General features: G+C 43.6%; 1 protein-coding gene and 1 long non-coding RNA gene across 2 annotated transcripts in view; both read right to left on the bottom strand.

Moving 5' to 3' along the window:
- The window catches only part of LOC146194714 (uncharacterized), a 361,541-nt gene that overhangs the window by 53,065 nt on the left and 288,424 nt on the right, over nucleotides 1-20,052 (bottom strand). The gene's annotated exons all lie outside the window — the stretch shown is intronic.
- LOC146194716 (uncharacterized) lies at nucleotides 7,258-19,962 on the bottom strand. Its single transcript, XR_014705902.1, has 4 exons — nucleotides 19,647-19,962; nucleotides 17,272-17,335; nucleotides 13,422-13,555; nucleotides 7,258-7,389 (listed from the first exon to the last, which is right to left on the bottom strand). It is a non-coding gene; the product is annotated as an uncharacterized LOC146194716 (long non-coding RNA).

The raw sequence follows: 20,052 nt of genomic DNA, 5'->3' as shown, positions 1-20,052 counted from the left end.
AAAATATACATTAAAACACTCTGCTCGTGCTACGTCAACTTTCAACAAATTTTCACAATCCCTGATGACAGGAATACCAACAGCATCCTTTTTTTTATTACGTCTGTATTAAGCAGATCTGCTTACGGTAGGCGTTTACCTTGCGGCAGAACTAAGTTGCTTCATGGATGTAGGGGTGGGGGAGCGGTTAAAGGTGGGGGTGAGGGTATGGGTTCTACCTCGAGGAAGAAGTGGACACCGGTCCCTCATATCTATCCCAACAGCATCCTTTTTATTGCATTTAATAAAGCGCCACACTTCTTTTGGGTTCGTATTTAGTTTGTCTGTCAACGAGGATAGGTACAAGCGCTTTTCCACCTTCAATTCGCTCCTACGTTTAGCAGTCAGGATTTTCCGTCGTGCGTACACAGATGGGTTTTTCGTTTTACAAAACCTTTTATAAACCTGAGCTTTCTTTCTAAATGATGCACGTAATCTTTTATTGATCCATGGTTTACCCGCTCGCTTATTAGGTGACATCAGCCTTCCGGGAATAAACTCATCAATGAGAGACAACACCTTATTTTTGAAGTTTGCCCACAGTTCGTTTACATCACAGGAAATGGAGCTATCTAAGAAAACCGTAAAAAAATGAATCAAGTTCCCTAATTATAGCATCATAGTTACCTTTTTCATATATGTAAACCTTTCTACGACATTGCCTCGGCACTTCTACTCGTTTGCATACGACTGTTGCTGCTACGACTTCATGGTCACTAATTCCGGGTATGGCTACTACGTTTTTTACAAGATAACTTTTATTAGAAAAGAGCAAATCTAAGGTATTGCCACCGTTCGATCGACACGCGTAGGAAAGTCCACAAATTGATGCAGCCCGTAAACACTTACAATTTCATACAGTGCGCAATGATGTGCAGAACGACTCCCTTCAGGATAACGATCTTTCCATGTGATATCTGGCAAGTTAAAGTCGCCCCTGAACAGGATGAGTTGAGAAGCTAGAGCGGATAGTGAGCGGGAGAGACTAAGTAACGGTTCTTTACTAGTGGAAGTAGGCGGCCTGTAAAACGATCCCACGGTAAGACTGTTTCCGGCAGCAAGGATTAATTTGCACCGAACAGGTTCTGAACGGTCATCACCACAGTCCAAAAGCACACCCTGAATTCGGCTATGCACAAGAATAAAGACGCCCCCGCCGTGTGCATTGCGATAAGCTGTGTACTCGGACGGGAAAACTTCAGCGTTTGAAATAACAGAGTCGAGCCAAGACTCTACCAATGACAACATCTGGCTGCGAAATCTGAACTAGGCCAGAGATTTTCACAATTTTATTATTTATGCTCTTGCAGGTAACAATAAGTACGGAGAGTTGATCATGAGTAGCTGAGCAATGTCGTTCAGCGGCATGGCTTGGTTGCTATTGCACAAGTTCCCGAATTGAACCAGTAGTGCTGTCATACACATAGGTTTTTCCCTGTATTGTTAATCTGTCGAGTTTAGGAGTGTATTTGAAATCGAATTAGCTTACTCCTCGCTTGGCGGATATTAGAAAAATCTTCACTTAAAAAAAGCCAGTGTCGTTAAATTTTGAAGCAGCAGACAATACGCGCTGCTTGTCCTTAAATTGACTCAATTTTAAAATTATCGGCCTTCTCTTTTCACTGGATTCTTTGCCAATTATATGGGCTCTTTCTGTTGGAGTGGGGCTAATGGTTATGCCGAGATTTTCTTTGCAGATATTGAGAACTTTCATCTCGGATTCAGCCCAAGATTTTTTAACAGTGTCAGCGATACCAGAAAATAGTAAGTTGTTTCTTCGACAACGGTTCTCCAGTTCGCCTTGATTAACAAGTACATTACGCATTGCAACTGCTAATTGATTCTCTGCGACTCTAATTCTTTACCCCAGTTGTTGGTATCGGAGGTAAGGATTCTATTAGACTATCAACTTTCGACGAGAGTTGCAGAATTTTACCCTCAATCACATCTTGTTTCATTTTCACGGACTGAAGTTCCTTAAGAATAATTTCGTTTTGTTCTAGTATTTTTGTTAGACAACTCATTGCCTCAACAAGCTCCTCATTCAACGTTTCAGATAGAGGACCGGGGTCTTCTTCTACATCGCCGGATAGTAGTAAGCGTGCCCTAAACCCGTTAAAAATATCAAGCGATTGACATGCCCCAACAACAAGAACAATCCACTCAAGCACAACTCCCAACAATGGTCCCCTGGGCTTCAGTACCGACCTCGTAAGGCCATGAGTTGTCCTATAGGAGTAAAACACACCAATCTGTAAAAACAGGAGACGTAAACCTACTGTCCGCATGTCGGCACCGGAACCCAAGAAGACTGTGTACATCTGATGCTTAAGGAGGCTGCTGGTCGACGAAGTACAGTGATAACTGTCGGTGGCTCCGCCTAGCGCCCAGGGCATCCACGTCGCATCCAGATATGGCCACATGATAGTGATAGCTGTAGTTTTGCACTGCTCCTTGCCGATACTGGTGATTTGGGATTCCAGATACGAAGGCGAAGTAAGATGAAACTGCGCAGGCTCCACCAGGAATGCCACCTGTCCTGTTGTGCCAGCCATGCTGCTTGCCTCCCACGTGCATGGCAAGGAACCGATGCCGGACACGGCTCCAACAGCCTGGAAAAACTGTACAAACAGAAGACGTAAGCCTACTGTCCGCATGTTGGCACCGAAACCGGAGTTCGAGAGGACGAATAAAATAGTTGGTTGGTTGGTTGGTTGGCTGGTTGCACAACTTTTATTTCCATCGGAAATGGGCGTCCTCTTCCCTGCCCCCGGCACGCGTGCCGGGGAAGGAAAATGGCATATGACGCATCTTCCATGAGGATAACATGGGCTCTGTGTAGTTTTGTTGAATGGTGATTATCCAGTATTTTCTGCTCTGGGGGGCGATGCTGGGTTGCTGTAAAACCTATGATGATGCCTTCATTAAGGTGGAGTGTCTATGGTTTATTCGGGAAGGACAAATGAAGCTTGTCGAATATCTGCTTGATCTTCGATGAGCGTCATCGTAGTTTCTTTGATATGATGCCATTTTTATTCGCTTAAGTTTCGTCACTAGCATCTCAGCTTGCTCTTTTTGATAACCAGCAATGCCTCTCGTGATGCCCAGTCTTCGAGCAATAGAGAGCTTCCCTTGAAAACGCCGTCGACGGTTTCGATGTTTCCGGTGGCCAAGCAGACGACAATGCTTTATCAGGCGGCGTGGACAATTTTCAGTCGGTGAGGTTTAGTTTGACATCACGGGTTGATGGTATTGTAGCTGTTACGGCGTCGTCCATCGAGAGATTCATAAGCTTACATCAAAGATTGATGACAGCCGCCTGCCGACTGAGAAATTCCATACCGATTATCACATCTCGAAAGCAGTAATTAGCACGAGGCTTGAAGGATAATACGTCCATTTACTATCACTGTTCGATCCATCACTGCAACAGTGTAATAATGTTGACACCATACCATGGTGGCCAGTCCCATTATTCAAACGGCTACAGAACGGTACAATTGTTACTGTGTGGTGGGCTACTATGTACAGTAAAGCGATAACCGTGCGCCCTCAGATGGTGGGGTAGAAGATTGTTTGGTATTTTCTTTTATTTGCGCGTTGTCCTTGCTGTCCAAGCTCGGCTCTATTGTGTACAGGACTAGCGCCGCAGCAAAGTTCTGTCAATTTCGTGGTTGGTGGTACCTGCTTGAAATATGGTCACGTGGTCACTAATGTTATAATGTGTAACAGCAATAGCAAGTGTCGCAGCACCGTCAGTGGTTATCGGCGCGAAGAATCTTTCGCCGGGTAGCGACCTCACCTCCAAAGGCTGTCTTTCATTTGTTTTCCCTCTACGATCAAGGGGGTCTTCCTTTTAAATAGTAACATCCCGGAGATGCTAAGCTTGTGCGGAAGAGAAATGGGGAGCTGAAAAGATAGCTTGACAATGCATTATCTCGCACGCAAGCTAGTCGCTGATTTCTTGCGGTCTTTCGCCAGGGTCGGGTGGCAAGGCGTTGGTGAAAAAATTACGCAGACCGATCTGTATGTAGGGGAAGTGATGGGAATCTATCCAACTTTACCGCAGTCTAAGCACGAAGAGTGGTTGTTCGAATTACTTAAGATGTCGCATGTATTCGGACTAGAGCGCTCTTCGTAGAGTGGGTAGCCAGAAGCCAAAGAACCAAGGAAATGCTATGGCAGCTTCCTTCTTCTATTGAGATAGCAATACTGCGCCAGGTTTCTAGCCATCGCGTATCCCTGGCGGACGCCACGCTTGACCTTGAACAGCCGAGGAGGAGGAGGAGGAGCTTTTGCGGTGATGATATTTAAAAAATAAATCAATAAAACTTGTCTCCCACCGCGGAATCGAACCTCCATCCCTTCGATTCCCAGTCCAGCGCTTTACCACTACGCCACGCCCTGAATTGTTTTTCTTTATTGCTTAGCTTTGTCATATGCAATAACACGAAAGTCCGATCAAAACATAAAAAAAGACACACTAGGCAATATACATGTTTTACGCCGGGTGCGCCACGCCCCGGATTGTGAAACGCTCTTCATAATTCCCCTTGTCTACAGTGCGAATGAGAGCGAGATTCCGCGAGTGACAGATACAGAGCCTTTCCTTTTCTGTAGACACATTGTAGAACGCCGGTGAATAATTGTTCAAAGAAATGCTGGTTATGTTCGACAAAGGGCGCAATGTATTGTCACGACAGGTCATCAGGTCATCACGTCACAAGGCGATTAAAAAGAAGAAACAGAAAAAGGCTAGAAACTTACGCTCTCGCGTCATACTCTTAAAGAATGAGCTTAAGTGTCAGTAAAAAAGTAGCACCTCACAGTGATAGGGCATGATGGGCGAATGATGCAGCAGTCAAAAGAAGCTACCTCCGTCGCTTCGCAAATCAACTAGGGTTAACCAGTGTTGAACCACTACTAACTTTTTTCTGATGTTTCCTGTTAGCCTTTTTATTGTTTTTTCCAATTCGTGTTTTTTGTTTTGTATCAAGGCTGTTCTGAATATTTTGTGCATGGCTAAGCAAATATGCATTGATCTTGTACATACAGGTTTCTTTACAAAGCATGTATCCTTCAGTGGGCTGGTTACTACCGTGTATGCTTTCTGGCTGTGAATCAGTATTACTATTACTATTATTGTCGCGGTATTCAGAATGATTAACCAAATTGCTGACGTCACACCAGAGTTAGGTAGCAAAGTGTTGCGTGACTGAGGATACTTTGCCGAAGTGTCACGGTGTCGTTGTGTACAGAATTACGGGAGACTCCGAACATCACGAACTCATACTGGAATCACGGTACAAAGTGTAACGTGAATCAGGGTCACCAGAAGCTCAAAGGATTTCGCATTTCGGCAATGAAACAGACATCAGCGCCTCCAAACCTGAAGTCTGTTATCTAACTACACCACGCATACTGGTTTGTCGTAGATATTAAGCTTGATTCATAATTAGGTAGCAATGATATTGAGGTAAATGTTAGGACTGAGGGTCACGCGCATTATAAATACTACTGAAGAATGTTGTTATGTGCCCACCTATGAATATTGGTTTGCTCAGTAAGCACAGAAATGTCAGATATAATTGAGGGTCAGGCTTATTGGCGCCATTATCTCGTGACTCCGAGTTTAGAGCAAAGAGAGAAAACATCGCTTATGTAATGCATTGTAGTATATACGCCAGGATACTTCAAAGTAACTCAGCCGGAAAGCTAGCAGGTAGCACACACTCAATCACACACTTATACGCTCCCTGGGTGACAGGCACCGTATTACGGTTTCTTCGAAGTAGTTTGCGCATTCTCTTAAGAACATACTGCGGTTTAATACTAATATTGCTTTCAATGTATTTTATTTCTTAATAATGAAATAATCGTGAAGCATACTAGCGAAATATTTTCTCTCTACTATCCCCGAAACTTTGACTATTGAGAAGAAAAATTAAGCCCATTTTGCTAAGATATCATTATTAAATAATAAATTACAGTCTCCGCAAGTGAATTCTAGCCATAATCAAAGAGAAAATGTATGCATGGACTAAGACTGCAATGTCGTCATGCAGGTTCAGTGATCATAGATGGCCACTCCCATTGAGCTTCCCTGGAGAGCTGAAGTCGACAATGCTTCTTTGGTTCAATCAAACACTTGGGTTCCTAGCTCCACTACCAAGATTCCTTGTGATTACATTGATGTCCATATTAACGCAGCAACGAAAGTGAGCTAACTACGTAAAGGATATGTGCTGACCACTGGGCTAGTACGGAATAAACAGGTAAGAAGTCCTAGTAGCACAGCAACCTAATTTATTTTCTTTTAATTTTAATCGGAGGCACACTACACATTCACGTGTCAGGTATCAAGCATAAATGTGTTGTGAATAAAGACTCCGTTGGCCCAGTTGATCGCCAAAGCAAATAATCCTGCAGAAGCATATGTGTGAATTCGTTTCAAAAGAAGGGCCCAAAAGCCATCCCTGTGGATTAAGGTAGTACGGGTAGGGAAAAGCAGCCATTCGTGGGTGCACTGCACAGACAAGTTCGTTCCCTACTGAAAAAATCCGCATATATGGAATCCGTATTTTCCGTTCATACGCAATTATTGGAATACGGAACTCTGTATGATACAGAAATCGTACGGAATTCCGCATGGTACAGAAATCGTACGGAACTCCGTTGATACAGAAATCATACAGATTTCGTACGATACAGAAATTGTACGGACTTCGTATGATACGGAGTTTATACGACTGCGCGTATATAGAAATATGGTTCTACATGTTTTGCAGCATGCCACTCTAGTGACAGGGATTCGACTGCTCCCAACACTGCGCCGCTCGCTCATCAGGCACCCGAGATGTTTTGCATTTGCTGCCCCATTGAGCAGTACAGCTAGAGCGAGTTTTAGATGCCAGCAACAAATGTTGCAGATGCTCTCCTTTCCTTTCGCGCGCTCTTCATTTCCGCACACTTCTCGCATTTCTTTTGCTTGGAGAAACTAAATCCAGCTTTGAGCCTTCATGCTTTTAACCCTACAAAACTGTTAGCCAGGCAAGAGCTATTATTGTGTGACCTTTTTTTGTGGGCGTGGGTTTCACAGACCTCCCTTTGAAAAAGATTGGTCTACAGGCCCTATGGTTAAGAAAGCCACACCTCGGCTTCAAGGTCGGAGACCTCAAAACAAAGGTGCAGGAAGCACAGAAGCAGCAGCGTCAACAGTAATAATTTTTTTTTTACTTGGCCCTCATTTCTTAACTTTCAACATGTCTGCGAGACAGCGGTTGACAGAGCTGCGCCGCTTCGAATTTGGTGTGCTCTCCAGGAACTTCAGGGTGTGCTGCTCAACTGCATCTGAAAAAAAAAAGAAGCTTTTGATTTCAAGTGCAAAGTGTTTTCAGGCAATCAGAGTTCAAATGACATCTTTAAAGCTATGCAGAGCTGAACAGTATTTGGACTACCCTAAGTACTAACTCAGTGAAGCTTGGCTTACTCTATGGTTGTCAAATGTTGCAAAAGATAGCTTAAAAAAGAAATGAGCTTATGCCTCTTCTCATATGCTCAATTTGTGGCAACAATCAACTTTCTGCTCAGCAGTGTGTATAAGGTCTGCTCTGCAGCAATGTCTTTCACGTCTTTCATTAGCCGTTCTTTTGATTCGCGGCATTCTATGGTCACAAATGAATTTCTAGGTTGCAGTCCCTGGGTTGCTGCTGCTGCACACATTTATCACAGGCCTGATAAAATATTTTTCACATTCTCGAATAAGCTTTATGAAGCGAAGCTAAGTTTGGATCGCTGCCGTATAACGAGCAGTGAGCTCGCAATCATGCCAGTTTGCCGCGTCCAGATTTTCCGAGAAGCATTTTTCCCGAAAGAGGACACACTACCTGCCCCTGCATTAGCATCCTTTCTCAACCCATAAAAAAAAAATGTTTAAAGAAATTGGGCGACTCATAGGCATTAGCGCTATCTGCATGGTGCCAATTAGCATGCCCGATAAATGGAATGAACGTCTACTGCGACCGCCGTGCGCGCCCAGTGGCCCGCGCTCGTGGGCCACTGGGCGTTCATTGCATAATTTTTATTTAAGCTGTCCTGCGGTCTATATTTCAGTCTATGATAGCTTGCATAAGCACCAGTACAATGCAGAGCAATCAACGGGAAAGAAGCGTTTTAATTGCGCATTTACAATGTCTTGAGCTTAGTTTCGTGAATTTGGCTTGGCAAATTTATTTTTTTGCTTGCTTGCTTTCAGTATTTTTTCCTGCCTCTCAGCTCGTTCCTTTTTTTTCCTTCCACACCCTTTCCTTTCACGCTTATGCCGCTACTTTCCTTCTCTTGGGCGGTTTCTTTTGTCTATCCCCCAGCCTCACGAAAGGGCTCTAAAGAATGTGAGAATAACGAACTGTTAGGAAAAGAAGTTAAAATAAGCTGAAATGAAACTTAATTTCATGAAGACATGTTACGCAACATAGTAAACACGGGAAGCTGCCGAAAGCCTTGACAACCTACATTAGACGATTGGCCGATGTGTGACCCGCTTTAATAATTTACTCAAGTATTCGCTAAAACTTTCAGCTATGTAGATGAACCCCTTGTCTTCCTGGAATGTAATGCAAACCAAACGAAAGTATCTAAAAAAACTTCCCTATCTGACGTCGAAGTGAAGTACTAGCTCTCCGCTTCGCCCTCCTCCGTAGATGTGATTCATAAAGCCCCTGTCTGATTCCATATGCTTTATTCCTTTAGTTGTGTTAATGACATTTCAATCTCTACTGAAATTTTGAACCTCGAATGATGAGCTGTTTATCATGCCATACTGCTCAATCGAGACTATAGTAAAAGGTAAGTAAAAAAAAAAAAACAACAAACGTTAGTTTTTTTTTTACTTATTTGTAGATGCTTTGAGCAATCTTTTATTTATTTATTTATTTCAAAATACTGCAGTCTCAGAAGACCAAGCAGGTGGGAATATACAGAAACAAAGCAGGTCAGCTTAAAAAAAAAAAAAAACATACTTGAAATGGGCGCTTGATTTAACAGAAGAAAAAATAAAGGGATCACACAGCAGCAAATCCAGACCAGTAAATGAATGCCGTACAAGAGCACAAAATATAACATTACACAACAATAGGACACGTAAATAAGGGTAAAAACAGCAGAAAAGTAAAAAAAACATCACAACTGTAATGCGTTTGTTACACCATAATCAAAACTTTCCAAAGAAAAAATGGCTGCAGGCAGTTTGTTCCACTCTATTATTGTTCGTGGAAAAATGGAGTATTCAAACAAATTAGTGCGCGCAGTATAAGGGAGCAAATTATGGGCATGCCTGTGTCTTAATGAGCGCGATAAAAATGGCTGAATATAATTTTGTGAGTTGATGTTCAGATACTTTTTGTAAATTGCAAATAAAAATTTAAGTCGTGCAATGTTCCGCCTAGTTTCCAGTGTTGGGATGTTATTATCTGACAGAACCTTTGATATAGAATCAGTAGCTCTATATTTATTAAATATGAAGCGAACTGCACATCTTTGGACCAATTCCAGCTTTTGTTTGTCTTTTACGTAGAAGGGATCCCAAACCACTGAAGCATACTAGAGTTTCAGCAAGATAAATGCTTTGTAGGCTTGAAGTTTTAGGTTGGAAGGTGCCTGTTTTAGCTTGTGTCTTAAAAAGCCGAGTTTACGTGTAGCAGATGCGCAAATGTTTGTTATATGTTTAAACCACGAAAGAGTGTTAGTAGTTGTAATTCCCAGGTATTTGTATTCATCTACTTGCTTTAAAGGGTGACCATCGATAACATAAGAAAATACACAGGGATGCTTTTTATTTGTGACGCAGAGCAGTACTGTTTTTTGGGAGTTCAGTGTCATGCGAGATACCGCACACCATCGCTGATATTCGTTAGACTGTCAAGTAAATTTCTTTGGTCTTGTTCACATGTTATTTGTTTATAGAGAAGGCAATCATCTGCAAAGAGGCGGATGTTATTATCGGGATGAATGTGAGTAATTATGTCGTTAACGTAGATTAGGAAAAGGATAGGCCCTAAAACGCTTCCCTGTGGAAATCCCGATGAAACCGGTAAAGTATTGGAACAATGCCCTCTGATGTCGACAAACTGGGTACGATTTGAGAGGTACGCATTGATCCAATTTATTATGAAGGAAGGAATACCGAAATGTTTAAGTTAAAAGTTTTCTATTAGGAACCTGATCAAAAGCCTTGCTAAAGTCAAGAAAAATGAGATCGACTTGGCCAGCTGAGTCAAGAACTTTAGCAATGTGATGGACTGTTGTTACTAGTTGGAAACACGTAGATAATCCTTTACGAAATCCATGTTGGAATGGAGACAGCAAATGGTTACTTTCTAGAAAATTTGTAAGAAAATGAGACACCATATGCTCTAATAATTTACAGCACGTGGAGATTAAGGATATAGGACGGTAGTTTTCCATTAAGAGACGATCACCTTTCTTGTGAACCGTGATAACGCGAGCAATACGCCAGTCATCCGGTAAAATAGCAGTGCGTAACGAGAGGCTAAAAATGGACACTAATATATGCGACACTGGTTCAGCATAGCGGCGAAGGAAGGAATTGGGAATATTATCTAGACCTGAAGCCAATTTTTCTTTCAGGTTTAGTACGAGTGACAAGACTCCTTCAAACGTAATAAAGTCTGGGTCTGAAATGGATGGCAATAATATGTTACCTGTCTCATCTCTGGGAGAGAACACAGAGTGGAAATAATTGTTCATAATATCAGCAACTTTGCTTGGGTCCATAATGGTTTCAGAATTTTTTAATATTCGACCAATTCCAACACTTTCAGTGCCAAGGTAGCATTCATTATACCCGCCATCCTGCTCCAAGCAAGTTGTCGAGCGGCTGGCTGCCACCTGTTACCTCCCGTCAAAACTTAATTTTGTGACAGAGGACTTGAAAGTACTGTTAAAGAGGCAAATAAGGATCGTTAAAAAAAACGAAAGAAAACTAGCATTCAAGTCGGGATTTGAGGCAGGACGTTCTTTCAACGAAAGAGAAAATTAGACTTGCTACAATTCTGACAAGTGGCAGAGAGTCAGACATGCATGTGTATTAGAAACTCTAGATCGCTTGCTGTGTCGTGCTGTAAGGTAGTTTTCATTCTCATAGCTGTGTCATCTGTCATCCTTTCCTTTATCGTCGAGAAAAGTGGCAACCGCCTCACCAAAAAACAACTAAAGCTCTTCAAAAGCCATCTGCTTAATATCAGTGCCTGCAGCATTTTCAGGCCCCGGTAATCTCGTTCTCGAGTTTCCAGGCTTGTCGCTTTTTTTTTGATGGGGGGGGGGGGGGGGGGCTTTTTTATCTTCTTCGACTCCAGTTTCATTAATTCCTATTTTTCTTCCATACTCGTTCCATCCTTCTCGGCCGCTCAATTCCCCGCAGCTTTCTTTCATTTTTTTCTGCAGCCACACTAGCTTGGGAGGATGTTCGCCACAAATGTTTTTTGTATTTATCTTCATTTTTACCATGTCTTTTACGGCTCGGCTGCTATCATCTATCGACTTTTGCCAGAGCTAACAAGGGTTCCACGCGTGGCTGCACTACAATAGACGCTATCTCCCTTGATTCATCCGGGGACATAGTGCCCGATTCCCTGCCTTCAAAGTCCTCTCTGTCGCTGACCTGAGCCACTCCGTCAGAATCTGACGCTACCTTGGTTTGCCACTGCCTGGCCCATCGCGCGAGAAAGCTTATTCTTCTTTCGGCTTAGTTCAGCTGCAATTTCGTGGGCTTTCAATCAAGTGAGCGCTTGGACGGCTCGGTCACTGAAGCTACGACCTTCCTCCTGCAGCATCTGCTCTGACCTGTTTGAAAAGAGGTACGGAAACTGCTCCGGCAGGTTCCGTGATACTGCTGCCTCTATTTCCAGAATGCTAAATGGGCCTATTCTGGCACGTGCGACCGGCAGACATGCGTTATTCTTTACGGCAACCTGTTTAATACACGCACAATCCCTCATTAAGTCAGCTGCCTTCACGTATGTGGAGTGGATTACGTTCATGGTGGCCGCGGAATCTCTCAGAACCCGACAATGCTTCCCATTAACCTGCATCTCTTTTAGGTATGGTTCTAGCAGGCGCATGTTTTTTTCATCTGCATCCGCCAAAGAGAAAAAAACCTTCAACTGCCTGCATGTGTTGGCAAAGTGGCCGGGCTCGTTGCATCGGAAACAGACCGATTTTTATCTCGGTTTCCTTCCTGTTGTCGGCTGTCACTTTAGGGTAGTTACTCGACTCTGCCCTGTGGCTTTCGTCTTGCTCCAAGGTGCCGCTTGCTAGGTTTGCAGTCTGGGTTCGCGGAAACTTTTCGTTTGCTTTAGAGTTTCCCCGAGAACGCGATCACTCTGTTTCCCACCTAGCATGAAATTCTTCGGCCAGCTCTGCTGCACGTTCTAAGCTTTTATTTCTCGGCCTGTCTTGCACCCACACACGCGTTTCTGCTCCTAGACAGCTATAAAATTGTTCCAGGCAGATCACTTCTATTACTTTGTCATCAGTTCCGAAAGCCTGTTCTCCTCTTTTACCATTCTGTCAGGTCTGTCTTCAGATTGTAAGCGAAATGCGGAAACAACTGATTACGTTGTTACCTGGTTTCCCTGAAACGGCGGCAAAACGCATCTGAGGGATAGGCGGTACTTTTTGAGAAGTGCTGCCTTTGCTTTAGTATAGTCGGCCGCTTCTTTTGTCAGCCGAGCAAGCACTTGGGCTGCCTCACATGGGAGGACGGTTAGCAGTTTCTGGGGCCAAAACTCAGACGATAACTCAACATTTTCACATGCCCACTCGAACTTTACGAGAAAAAGCCTTATATCTTCTCCTAGTTTGTACGGTAGCAAGAGGTTTTTTATTTTAACACTTGATGCTTCCTGACTCACAACGAAGTTTGGTGTGTGTCTCCCAGTGTGTTCTGCCTGTGTTAACTGCAGATCGAGCCGTTTTTTTCTCGATCCCCCTTTAATTCTATTCGTCTTCAATATCCTTTTTGAGCTTCTCCTGTTCCTCAGCCTTCTTTAACTCTTCTTGAATAAGCTCCCAACATTCTGCTATCCCCTCCGCGTCCGCACCGATGTCCTCAATTGCCCTAATCAGTTCTGGTTTTCTGCGGATGGGCCCACAGTCAATGCCCAATTCCCCAAAGATTAAAACCAGCTCCGGTTCGTGCAACGTTTTTCAGTCCATGACTACTGCAGCAATGGCAAGTCCCTGCACTATGTGGTTAGAGAAAACCAATCTGCCTCTAAAACCACCCTTCATTTGCCGAAGCTTACAAATATCTACAAGTTGTAAAACCTGGCAATGTTCCAAGAGAATAAGGACCGTGTACTTACCGTACCAGAGTCAGGACTGGGGGCGCAGACCATTACACCGCAGCCATCCACTTGATGCGATCAGGTTCGGGGCCAAGGCTTCTGGGTAGCGTGATCAGGCGGACAAGACATCGGACGGGGAGCAGCAGGTAGAGCTGGCAAAGAAGTTTTATATACATTATTTACATGTCAAAACAGGAAGAGAAACTCAGACGAGGAGAGCAGAGCCGAGCTGAACTCCTTAGCTACCGAACTGCTACTTAGCTACCGTGGATAGCTCCGCACATTAATAAAGCGTCCGCAATCCAGTTCCCTAGCTGGGGAAATGAAGGTCAATTGGGCCAGTCAGGGGGAGTAAAATTATGCTATATCCAGCTTTTAACACTAAACAGCATGACGTACGGTAAAACAGTGATGAATGGTTTTGTAACGTATCGCGTGTAAAAAAAAAAAAAAAAAAAAAGGTCACAGCTCAGCGGTGCGCTACTACACTGCGATGCAAGCAATGACTTCCTCTTGCTCCTTTAGAAAATTAATATCTAGCCACACTAGCATTTTTATTTTCCTTTACTACCCTCCCTACTAAGCTTTTACTGAATTGTCTCGATGCGCTCATATATGCATGGATCAGACGAAGTGAGTGTCTGCAGGTTCTTCGCTAAAATCGGACTAGGAAAACCAACTTCGCTCACGAAAAAAAAAAAAAAAGAACCAGGACGGAAATTGAGTAGCCCAAAGCCTTCTGCGATTGGCTGCCTAGCGAGCTGCTTCTGGGTGATACGTGAAATTTTCTACAAACCCAGAACCTGAGCGCGACAGCGCCGAGCGGAATGCTTTGGCGGCCCTCGGCCTGTCACGTCCGTCAACGCTCCACTGCACTAAGGGAGCTTTTGTAATAAACGGAAAAGAATTCTCAGGAAAAACTTAACTTTATAATTTTTGAAGGAAGAACTGGGTAATGCTTGCCCGCTTCGCGTTGGCATTCGGCCCGACAAAAGCGTCCTCTAGCTGCTAAACGCATCGCATAAGCCGTTGGTCGCCGCCGCTGCATTCAACTATTTTGCGAACACCACATACACAACAAAAATCAGTCAATGCTTCATGAATATGGCGCGACAAAACAGAACCATACAATCACTAAATTGCTCTTGCCAGTATGCACGTGCAGAGGGCAGCTGAGTGAAGCACGCCCAATAAGATCCATCAGCCCTCGCATGCGATCGGTGCTCACGTGACTGCTCCCAAGGTGAAAAACGGCTGCGTCTCCGGGAATTTTGTAATCGCTCAGCACTGCATTCAGCACTTAATATAAGAACAAAGTGCTCGCTTGGAGCCCCTATCACTTTTCGGTAATGACCTTTGCCTTCGATCTTTGTGGTCAAAAATTCGACATATCCGCATTATGCCCGAAAAATGCTTCGAGATAAACGGGAGTTAATACATAGTACCTATGGGAGGTGAAAGCGCGACATAGAAAATTTTCAGCTTAACCGATTTTTCGAGATATGCGAGTTCGTGTTAACGAGGGTTTACTGTATTTTTTTACTCACATACCTCACAGGCTCCAACTGGAGTATTATGTGAGGGGGGTTACATAAAAACCTGGGGTGCGAAAAGAAGCAAATAGAACACAGTTACTTGAACATTGTTATACAAATAGTTAACAACCAACCAGAAAGTTGAATGCAGTTAGAAAAACTTCAGATCAAGAGCTGAGCACCCCACCAATCAGCCACTCAAATGACACACTAAGCAATGCATTTTTAGCAAATAGAATCACTAGCCGCTATTTACAACAATGAATTAAGAAGTGAAGCTCTCATTTCCTATTTCTGCCGATTCATTTGGCCGTGCAATGCAAAAGAAAATACTCTTGGTAATGATATTTTTACTTCCATGACCACAAGCTATATAAACAGGTAATAAAAGAAACTGAAGGAAAAGGCCTATGCTTATGTGTAGCAGACTGCGCACAAAATATCATGCAGTGGAATGTTTACTTCATGTGCCTACACTATGTACAAAGATACTGTCCATGTCTACCTTCTGGCTTCTTAAGTGTTATGGACAAAAGGCTGCCATCAAGGACAAAATTTACTGGACCACTCCACAGCAGCATATCATGCACACTCATGGTAACACACCAGGTGACGAGACTGGCTCTAGGACAATGCGTGTCATTCGTTACCAACAAGCATGCTATTTTTCTGTCACTAAGTGCTGCTTATTGATTGCCAGGGGCGTGCTGCAAGGCACTGTTGCAGCAGTGGCATTCTGCTGACTCACCAGCGCGAGCAGGTGCCTCTTGTTCCCTTGCACACCATTGTGATAATGTACATCTTCGGTACTGTGTATTAGCATAAATACACTGCCGCATGCAACGCATTCATTACAAAAAATTCCAGTCTGCACGTCGCTGCTTCTTTATATTTGCAGAGGCAGACAAATGTTGCAAACTTGAGCATGCACTGGGGAGCACCTATACACAATACCAATGAATCAGGGTAATATTGTAGATAAAAACAAAATATAAAAAACTAGCTGTGTGGGTATTGCTCATACTTGCTCAAGGTATCAATTGCATCTGTCCATGAGTTATCACTTATGCAAACACCTGGTGCCGAATTCTCTAAGGTGCTGTATGTTTGGTGACGACCCCTTAACTGATGCAATAAAAGTACCAACCATTTTCCTTGTTGGTAGATCATTTAATATGTAGCTCTATTGCAAACTCTCTATTGAGCTCTATTTAGAACTGTGGCAGTGTCCATTCATATTGATACGCATGGAGTGTGGTGGCTCATAGAGGCACAACTGCTTTTTGCGACATTTGAATCAAATTAGCAGATAAGGAAGCTTGGGCAAGTTGGTGACAGTATTCTTGGTACCAGTGGCATAGCCAGAAATATTTTTCGGTGGTGTTATACAACAGAATACAACAGACAAAACAGACCAACCGGAAGGGGAGAGCGTGGAAAGGAATGTGGGTGCAATGTTCAGAGAATTTCTCTATTCTCCTCAACGTTACACCAACTTATGGTTTCTGCTTGTATATAGATCCCAAGTACTATATCGAAACCACAGTTCTTACCTGGCCCTTCAAATGTAAGGAGACAGTAAATTACCATTTTAGAAATGTGCTGTTTACAGCACTGCACTTGTTGTTTTATTTTCCTAATATGGCCGTTTATTAAAATGCGTTTAAAAGTGCTGAAGGCAAGCATAATCATAATTGCATAAAAGCTCCGGGGTAAGTGCATGAGATGCGCCTGACCATGCCAATTAGAAGGGTGCCAGTAGTGCAACAAGAACCTAGAAGCACATTCTTGAGGACCAATAAGAAGCAACCCGAAGCATGAAAATTGGCATGCTTAAAGGGAAGGATTGGGCATGCTCCCAACATTGGCCTTGTCACAAGGCGTCTCACTGTTAGAGTATGTGCAGACATCTAATTAATGAGCAGCTAGTCAAGTTTAGGAAAGTAACCAACATCTTCAATTTCTTTTAGACACAGAATATTGCTAAGGACAATGAAGATGAAGCGAGCAGTGGCACAGGCATGAGCACTTGCTCCAGGCCTGCTCCCATTATTAAAAACCATCCCATCCCATCACCATCGGTCATGCTCTTTCTTCACTAGCTTCCCATCTTGTAACAATGTTTTTCTAATCTTTAGAGACAGGTAAAACTCAACACTGGGGCCCCAAAAGCCCTTCAAAAGAGGTATTCCAGCTGCACAGCATCATGGCTTAGCCAGCTGCCAAGCAGCTCATCTTTGGGACAGCTGCAGGTACCACTTCTTACGTAACAGCAAAAGAAGAAGGCAATATTCAGAGATAAACACAGGGGTTTCAATCCTCAGTGCACTTACCTCTTGCTTCTCTCTGCCCTTCCGCCATGTGCAAGATGGGTATCCAATTCCATTTCAATATTCTCTGCAAACACATGCAAACAGAAACAAGTCAAGTAGAGTTTGCAACCTCGTTATAGGTAATTAACAAGAATCTGATGTTTGCAAGCTTACTTCATGCACTGCACAAACAGAGTAATGCATGCATCAATGCCAAACACTTTTTACAAGTGACCCACATTTGACAACTTGCGTGCAAGCTACAATGAAAAACATTGTTTACAGCAAAGAGAAAGCCTTAATAGAGCTTCAAAATGCTTGTTAAGCACATTGTTCTGCCTCTTGGTTACGTAGATAGTGACACTATAACTGGTGGTTGTTTTGTGTATTACCAAGCATTTAATGCTTTAAGTTGCTCGCGAAAAATGAGTTCGGGCCACTGCGGGTGCTGGCACACAATGGCCGTTTTTGGCAGCGGATGTGTTATCACTGGAGTGGGGTTCGATGATTGGACGAACAATAAATTCATAGCTAAAAGGGCTCATAAGTAAATATATGTTCTGTCATATGTTTGTGTTTTCTATAGTATCTACAAAACCAGCATGTTTGCTTTCGTCAAAGTACTCCAAGTATTACAAAAAAATAAACATTGCTACAGGCTCTGGCTATTGTTCTGCCTCGGGGAACTTTGCGTCTCTCTACATAAATGGCTTTGGCAAGTATAGCTATCCTCTATGCACATGCAAACTCTTGCCTAAACAGCTGATTTCTCATAGGTGATGTCTCGAATTCTGTGCTGCCACGAGGACGAAAACTAGGCAGCACCATGCTACTCGAGCAGCGAAGGCAGTGGAAGAATGTTTTTTTTTTATATATTTCCCTCTCAGCATGAGCGAAAAAAATATGGATGGAAGCTCTTGGCATTCACAAGCAACTGAAGCGGCGGGTGTGCTTGGCACATTTCACTCGAGCACGCCCTCGAAACTCCTCTGAAGGTTCACCAAAGATTCGGCATTCGCTGGCTACAAGCAACGGCGGCAACAATGCGACACGGTGCTGGCGGTGGCAGGCACTTATGCAAAACATCGATTGAAAAAAGTAACTATCGTGTGCATTGGCTGAGCAGTGAAAGCTCGTTCCGATCAGAGCTATCGATATTCATACATAATAGAGTTTGCAATGTTTTCACTGCTGTTCTTTTCTCAAAGACTCACCATCATGAGTAACGTCCCTGGCAGCAGCTCACTGTGCTCTCGCCTGTCTGCTTAGTTTTCAGTCAGATTAACGCGCGTGAGCACACTTGTTGAGAGCTTACATCCCTTTGGATTATTTATAATATTGCGTTACCATCGGCTGCGTGGATTGTCAGCGCCAGGCTACAGTTGAGCGCAGGAAGGTCAGCGAAATTTACCGCAAGTGCACCATTCCTTTTTTTTTTCTTTGCTTCATTGTCACTAGCAAAAAATACTGACGTATTTACATCTATGGGACACGCATTTCTTTTTTTCTTGCCAAAGCGTCTGTTGACGCAACATGGATAAAATGTATTTTCAGCCAATCCTGCTGTTGTTTTTTTTCAATAACTTGAACCCATGCATGCCAAATGGAATTGATCAAAAACTAAAATGGGAATTTATCACCTGCGTGCTGGGTGCTTTTTTTTTTTTTTGGAATGTGAACCTTTTGATTTTCCGTCGCAGGACGCAAATTCGGAACGCATTCACAGGAGTGAACCAGGCTGTATTCCATTTGAAGCAATGAAGTAATATGTCTTTTGAATGCATCTTTGCAATAGTTTGATACCTTGCTTGAATTTGCGCAACTGATTTAAGCGTCATCCTCAGTATTACTGGAAATGTTTCAGTGCCCTTTGAGGTGTGCAGGCAATTTAAATATTAAGGCCATGAAAGATGAGTGTACACAGACAAAGCCTCTATTCACTGAAGATGGCCGCATCAAATGCAAAGCTGGTGGCACATCTGATGATGCCGTGGGCTCCTCACTGTAGATTGTTGGAGACTCCATCCTCCCCCCCCCCCTACTGTTGCCTTAACACAAACCCCGATAGGTATGTACTTACATACAACTGGGCGCCGTGCGCACCGCTCTGAAAAAGTCGCCGCAAGCCACCAGCTGACAGCCACTTGCCCCCCAGTGCTACGTAACGTGCGTCCCGATACATACAACTAGGCGCCGTAAACAGCGAGCCACCAGCTGACGGCTACTTGGCTCTTTCACTAGGGGACCCAGCAACTCAGCTTCCGACAATAAAGTTTTGTTTCTCTCTCTAGTGACGCGCAACTGCTGATACTGCTACTGCTAGCCCTACTGCCATTGCAATAAGAAACAGGAATAGGGAAAAGGTTCGCCCGTGTAAACATAGTTACAGCACTTACCTGCCAATTCTTCACCATTCCCATGATAAAATTTCTTCTCTTGCGGTCATCTCCTGGCATGCCAACACCAGTAAGCCTGCCTTTCGCAGCATTCTTTGTAGTCTGTGGCTTGTATGCTTTCACAAGCGATACGTTCACGAAAGCTTTCCCCCGTCGTCGCATACCGCATAGGCTATTGTGGAGCTTCCATGCCACGCGATAAACTGTCTGCAGGCAGCGACTGGCAGATATGAAACAATGAATACTTGCGTACAACAAGAGCATCGCACACCATGACCGCGCACAAACACCGCCATTAACGCAGCCTCCCAGACTCTCTTGGCTACAGGAATGCCTAAAGCTTTGGATGGCTCTGGCTTCGTTCGTTTTGCGACGGAATATCGTCTGCTAGTAAATTATCGTCTTC

This window comes from Amblyomma maculatum, chromosome 3, assembly GCF_055883805.1.
Source record: "Amblyomma maculatum isolate TAMU_Amacu chromosome 3, ASM5588380v1, whole genome shotgun sequence".
NCBI classification, from domain to species: Eukaryota; Metazoa; Arthropoda; class Arachnida; order Ixodida; family Ixodidae; genus Amblyomma; species Amblyomma maculatum.
The sequence above is the reverse complement of the archived record's forward strand: the minus strand, read 5'-3'. Positions and strand labels throughout refer to the sequence as shown.